Source organism: Dipodomys ordii, unplaced genomic scaffold (genome assembly GCF_000151885.1).
Source record: "Dipodomys ordii isolate 6190 unplaced genomic scaffold, Dord_2.0 Scaffold29, whole genome shotgun sequence".
Classification (NCBI taxonomy): domain Eukaryota; kingdom Metazoa; phylum Chordata; class Mammalia; order Rodentia; family Heteromyidae; genus Dipodomys; species Dipodomys ordii.
In genome coordinates this window covers 674015-681284 of record NW_012267245.1, presented here as the reverse complement: position 1 = coordinate 681284, position 7270 = coordinate 674015, and positions in this window count along the sequence as shown.

Here is a 7270-nt window from a genome sequence, read left to right as displayed (position 1 = left end):
TCTGAGTTCCTACATTAACAAATTGGAGAGATCTGAAATCAACAATTTAATGAGACATCTGAGCCTCCTCGAAAAAGAAGAGCAAGATGAACCCCAACCCAGTAGACAGAAAGAAATAATTAAAATTAAATCAGAATTACGTGAATTACAATCCAAACTATAGAAAGAATCAACAAAACAAAGAGTTGGTTCTTTGAAAAAATTAACAAAATTGACAGACCCTTAGCAAATCTTCTCAGAAAAAGAAGAGAACACACCCAAATAAATAAACTCTGAGATGAGAATGGAAACATCACCACAGAAACAACCAAGATTCAGAACATTACAAAGGAATACTTCTTAAACATTTATGATAAGTTTGAGAACTTGGCAGAAATGGACCTTTTCCTAACAAATATTGACTTGCAGAAACTAAACCAAGATGAGTTAAACCATCTAAACAGGCCCATAACAAGCATTAAAATAGAAACATCCAAGAAAAATCCAGGACCAGATGGTTTTACAGCAGAATTCTACAAGGCCTTCTAAGCAGAGCTCACACCAATACTCCTCCAACTCTTCAATGAAATCGAAAGAGAAAATTCACTACCCAACTCATCCTATGAAGCCATCATAACCCTCATATCAAAACCAGGCAGGGACTCATCAAAGAAAGACAACTATAAACCCAGTTCTTTGATGAACATTGATTCAAAACTTCTGAACAAAATTTTGGAGAATCGACTTCAACAATTCATCCAATAAATCATACAACATGATCAAACAGGATTCCTTTCAGGGATGTAAAGCTGGTTCAATATACGCAAATCAATTAATATTATTCATCACATCACCAGGAGCAAGAATAAGAACCACATGGTTATCTCAATAGATGCAGAAAAAGCATTCGACAAGATCCAACACCTCTTTATGATGAAGGTTCTGTAAAAATTAGGAATCCATGGAACATTCCTCAATACAATAAAGGCTGTATATGACGAACCTACAGCCAGCATTATACTTAATGGTGAAAAACTAAAGCCATTTCTTCTTAACTCAGGAACAAGACAAGGATGTCCACTCTCTCCACTTCTCTTCAATCTAGTATTAGACTGCCTAGCTACAGCAATAAGACAAGATGCAGACATAAAGGGGATCCAAATAGGGAAAGAAGAAATAAAACTCTCCCTCTTTGCAGATGACATGATCTTATATTTAAAGAATCCCACAGACTGCACTCCCAAATTACTCAAGTTGATTCAAAACTTTGGCAAACTAGCCAGGTATAAAATTAACCCCCCCAAAATCAATGGCTTTTCTGTATGCCAACAATGAGAAAAGTGTGGCTGAATTTAGGAAAGCAACTTTATTCGTAATAGCCTTCCAAAAATAAAATACCTAGGAATTAACTTAACCAAAGAAGTGAAGGACCTCTATGATGAAAACTTTAAAATCTTGAAAAAGGAAATCAAAACAGAACTTAGAAGGTGGCAAAAACTGCCATGCTCCTGGATTAGAAAGATCAACATTGTGAAAATGGCAATACTTCCCAAAGCGATCTACAAATTCAATGCCATACCAATCAATATTCCAACCTCATTCTTCAAGGAAATAGAAGAGGCAATCCAAAAATTCATATGCGACAATAAAAGACCCCGAATAGAAAAAACGATCCTCAACAGAAAGAACAATGCTGGAGGAATATCAATACCAAATTTCAAACCCTTCTACAAAGCTACAGTAATCACAACAGCTTGTTACTGGCACAAGAACAGACTTCGGGACCAATGGAATAGATTGGAAATCCAGAAATGAACCGCCAGACCTATAGCCATCTAATCTTGGATAAGGGAGGAAAAAAAAAAGAATGGAAGAAAGACAGCCTCTTCAGTAAATGGTGCTGGCAAAATTGGTTAACTACTTATAGAAAACTAAAGCTAGATCCTTATATATCACCCTGCACCAGAAGCAACTCCAAATGAATCAAAGACCTCAGCGTCAAGGCAGACACTCTGTAAAAACTACAGGATGGAATAGGAGAAACCCTAGGTCTCCTTGGCAGAGGCCAAAATTTTATTAATGGAAATCCAGAAACAAAACAAATCATAGAAAGGTTGGATAAATGGGATTGCATGACATTGCAGCACTTCTGCATGGCAAAGGCCATAGCTAGCAAGATCAATATAAAGCACACGGATTGGGAGAAGACCTTCACTAGCCATACAATGGACAAGAGTCTCATATCTAAAATATACCTGGAGCTCAAAAAATTAAATACCCCAACCACAAATCTTTATAGAAACAACTGCCCAATAAAGAAGTGGGCTAAAGACTTAAAGAGAAACTTTTCTTAAGAGGAAAGGATGGCCAATAGACACATGAAGAAATGCTCAACTTCTCTAGCCATAAAAGAAATGCAAATCAAGAAGAAATGCTCCTCTTCTCTAGCCAAAAAAGAAATCCAAATCAAAACAACATTGAGATACCACCTCACCCCAGTTAGAATGGCTGAAATCAAGAACTCTAATAACAATAAATGCTGGAGGGGATGTGGAGAGAAGGGAACATTACTGCATTGGTGGTGGGAGTGTAAACTTCTTCAACCACTTTGGAAAGCAGTATGGAGGTTCCTCAAAGAACTCCACATAGAGCTCCCCTATGACCCAGCAATCCCACTTTTGGGCATTTACCCAAATGTTCACAAACAAGACCACACTAAAACTACACTCACGACTATGTTTCTTGCAGCCTTATTTACTATAGCTAAGATATGGAACCAACCCTGATTCCCTTCAGTAGATTATGGATCAAGAAAATGTGGTAAACATGGGTGGGGAGAGGATGGAAAGGGATGGGAAGGGGAAACAAAGGAGGAGGCTATAATGCTTGATAAGAAATGTACCCATTATCTTGCCCATGTAATTGTAAGCCCTCTGTACAGTATTTTCACACACACAAAAAAGAATAACACAGGGAACCTCTCTCACAAACTGTTTGGCTCTAACTGTAATATTAATAGAGATTTTTAACTTTTTTTTTGGATATACTCATGGTAACCTTCCTTGTGTGAACCCAAATAAAGATGCTTAGTTGAAGGAATTCGGGGCACAACTGGCAGTGAGCTTTAGGACACCTGCTTCCTCCCTATCTCTCTGTCTGTGCTTTTGTGTTTTTCTAATTTTCTTTAGCTCTGGACTCTTCATAGAAGTACCTCGGCTTACATTTAGCAACAAGTTTCCTTTATAATGGGTAAAAACATGTTAATTCTAAGAGTCATGTCAATAAAGGAAAAGTGATCAGTAAGAAAAACTAGTTCTAGTTGGGCACTGGTGACTCATGCCTGGAATCCTAGCTACTGAGCAGGCTGAGATCTGAGGATCATGATTCAAAGCCACCTCAGACAGAGAAGTCTATTAGACACATAGTTCTAATAAGCAACCACAAAACTGGACGAGGCACTGTGACTCAAGTGGTAAAGTACTCGCTTTGAGCTGAAGAGCTGAGAGACAGTACCCAGGCCCAAGAATTCAAGCCCTACAATGGACAAAAAAAAAGAAAAGAGAAATACTAGCTCCCAGATACAGCTTTTGAAGTAAGAAAAAAAGCAAGAGACTGAGGGAGGGAGGAGGGCCTGAGAAACAATGAGAAAGAGAGAGAAAAACAGATGAAATGAAAGAGAAGAGAGAAAGAAAGCTAGAGAGCAAGAAACATGAAATGAATAGACAAAATTCAGAAAAAAGTCTAGTCAGGAATTCTTTGAGAAACATGGAGGGATTTCTAGAAAGGATATAGACTATATGATGAAATATAGCCCAAGTTTCAAGTAGAAAAAGCCTATGAAGCAGTTGAAGAACTAGTAATTTAAGTACATATATCTTACTCAGTACTCTTCAATAGTTGAAGGTATATGTGACTACACTTTTCAGAAACTATAGTAAAAATTTCATTAGGACAGTTTAATGTTATTCATGGGGATGTGATCTCTAACCAGTTGCTTCCATGAGAAGTCACCTCCTTGGTGTCAGTGAATCCCTTAACAAGTTTGACTACTTATACCAACATCAGAAAAACTAGAAACAAACTGAAGCAAATCTGTACTCATTTTAGCCAGAATGTCAGATTTGTAATGTACAAAACCTACAAGCCATCTTTATCTGATTCAGGAGCATGTTCCTGAAGTTGAATCTGTTTTTCAATCTTGTCCACTATTAGGTTCATGAAATGGAATGTAAAACAGAGAAATCAAAAGCAACTTACCACAGATCCTTTCATTCTTTCTTGTTGTTGACAATGGACAGAAGCTTCTGGAAGCATGGCTGGAAGACAAGGCAAATGAGGTAGTCAGGAAAGAACCTGTGTGATTTTGCCCCAGATTATCTTCCTTAAAACATTACACATGGTCCGGAAAAGCATAAAGCCTTCTTATGGGAGAACAAGTATGGTTAATGTCTCAAGTAGTGCATTAATCAAACACTCCACTAAAGATGAAGCCATAGTTGATTAATTGGTAGATAGATAGTATAAAAGCAATTCATTTGTAGGTTAATATGCATTCGAAATTCCTAAAAACTAATATCTCACAAAAATAATTGAAAAATAAAAACATAACACATTTCATTAAAACTAGTTTTTACTGAAATACACTTAGGGATGCAAGAACTGTTTTTTCTTTTAATGCAAAGGGATCCTAGCACTCACTGGGCATCTGTACTCCACCTCATTCATTTCCAGATTCACACACCAGGGAAATCATGTATCGTATAGCTCAGCATTTTTCACAAAGGGTATACAGGAAGCACATATGCAATGCATGTTCCTCGTGCTATAATGTCTCAATAATGGTTGTGAAATGGCACATTTCCTTGTATCCAAATACTCAGAGCACCCTTATGCAAGGACTTGCAATTTGCCATTTAAGCTACTTTGGCCAAATGGACATCACTAAAGATCTTATGTCAGTTATGCTCACTTTCCTGAACAGTCATATGAAGAACCTTGGCCATAATGCTGAAGGTACAGAGCCTAATAAGATGAACATAAAATACTGGGTCATAGGAGAGACACAATTCCAATCAACCATCCTCAGGGAAGGAATTAGAAGATTAAAGTCTTATTTGTGATTTAAACAATATTAACAAAAAACAGCAAGTTGAGGACACCCCAAAATGTAGATCCATAAAACTTAAATAGGTATGGGAATTGTTTGGTACTTGTTGGTTGGTTTCTTACACAGGAAATGCTGTTATCCACAGATCATTTGTTTCTTTGCACAATTATGTAAAATTGCGTTTAAATTATATTATGAAATTATACATTAACTTAATTTTCTATACTATTAAATGATCTATCAAGTGTTTGGGAATGCATGTTTAGGCAGTCTCTCTCATTTTAAGTAATGTAAAATAGCCTCATTAGTATATGGAGAAATTGCTGTTTCTCAGAAACAAATATAGTGGAGAATATCCCTAACATTTTGAAGTTGCAGAAGCCATAGGACGTGAAGAGGATGAAAATAGGATCAATATGTATGTATATGATATTTTAAAGGACTGTTTATGATTCACTGACTTCAAATGCCAAAAAGAATTTTCTATGTAAAATAATACTTCTTTGAGCAGAATGTGACAAAATGGGTAACAGTAGCTAAAACTTCAGGACAGGTTACATCTATGCATCATATATCCTTGAGCAATATACATTACCTCCAACTTTTTTCTATATTTTTTTCATAGAAGTCCAAAGTTTCTAGATCAACACTTCCTGAACGGCCAGGAAAAACTTAACATACTACAAGTAGCCTCAGGAAATCCACTGATGAGACATCTGGATTAAGTCTGAGGGATCCCATACTAGAAATGAGAGTGGGAAGAGGTTGAATCAATCAGTGAGAATAGGATTAGGGATCTAGTACATAGAGAGACACTTTCAGATGTGACATTTATCCCTCCACCCAAACCACAGTCTCATGCCCCTTCTGATCACTAGGCTCCAGCTTAATCCTCAGGCCAGGTGCGGTCCCCTCCTGAAAGAGGGTCTAAACCTTCCAACAGAACCACGTGATTTGAGAAGAGTTGGAGGAAAGAGTATCACGTGAATCTTATGTCCTGGGAAGGAGATTCCACAAGCTGGATTCCAAACACGTGTGAACTCCAGCCCAGAGTGCTAAGAAGGCTGCCAAGCAGGGGCAGAGCAGAGACACCTCTAGCAGAAACAACACAGAAGCCCAAAAGGCAACTGCCATGGAAGGAGACTCAACCCTGGCACACACTTCACAAGTTCACGACAACCGTTTCCGTGCTCAGCTTACAGCTGGGCAAAGTGAATCAGGTCGCGTGGGTGCCGGCAGCATCTCTCAGTCGTGGCGATCACACGCACAGCTCCCGGCTCTCCTCGTCTGGAGAGCCACCCAGCTTGCTCTTGGGGTTCCGGGAGCCAGTGTCCGGCTTCTGGAGGCTCGCGGGCCAGTGGCAGCACAAGCACCCGAACCCCAAACGAATCATCAAGCCCAGACAGGAGGCACACGTGGGGCTGACTCGGTCCTGCACCCAGCTTGCCCTTCATACCTGACATCGGTTCCGCAGCCTGAGATTCCTTCAAGTTACAGCTCCCAAGGTCCCCTGAAGAGCGGCTGGGCGCCTGCCTCGGGGCTTAGACCTCGGGAAAGCAACACCAAACTTTCCAGCACTTCCAGCAGAGAGGGAAAAGGAAAGAACCCGGAATTACCGGACTGAAAAAAATCAACAGCGGGCGGGGAGACGCATGCGCAGAAAGAACTTCCCGCCCCCTTCCCCAAACCATCACTTTCAAACGCAGACTACAATTCCCACAATGCACGGCGCACGGCGCCACCTGTACCAGGTGGGCTTGGCCCTGGGATTCTGACCAGTGCCACACCTCAAGTCCCAAAATTGCTTGGATGTCTGCAGATCTTCCTCTCTTGGCAGTGGGAGCAAAGGCGAGTTTCTTCCTGAAAATTACTGTGTGGCTCCTGAAATATTCAACGACTAACCCGAAGATGGAAATGTGTTAGGAGCATTGCATAAGTTGGCTTCTTAATTCTTAGTTCTAATCATGCAATTGAGGTGATAAGACTGGGTTATTTTTTTTAATTTAATTTTATTTTTTTTGTGAACATACTGTACAGAGGGGTTACAATTGCATGGGCAGGATAATGCGTACATTTCTTACCAAGCATTGCAGCCTCCTCCTTTTTTTACCCTTCCCATCCCTTCCCAGCCTCCCCCCTCCCCCCCATCCCAATCCTTCTCCTTCCCCCCTCCCCCTCACTCCC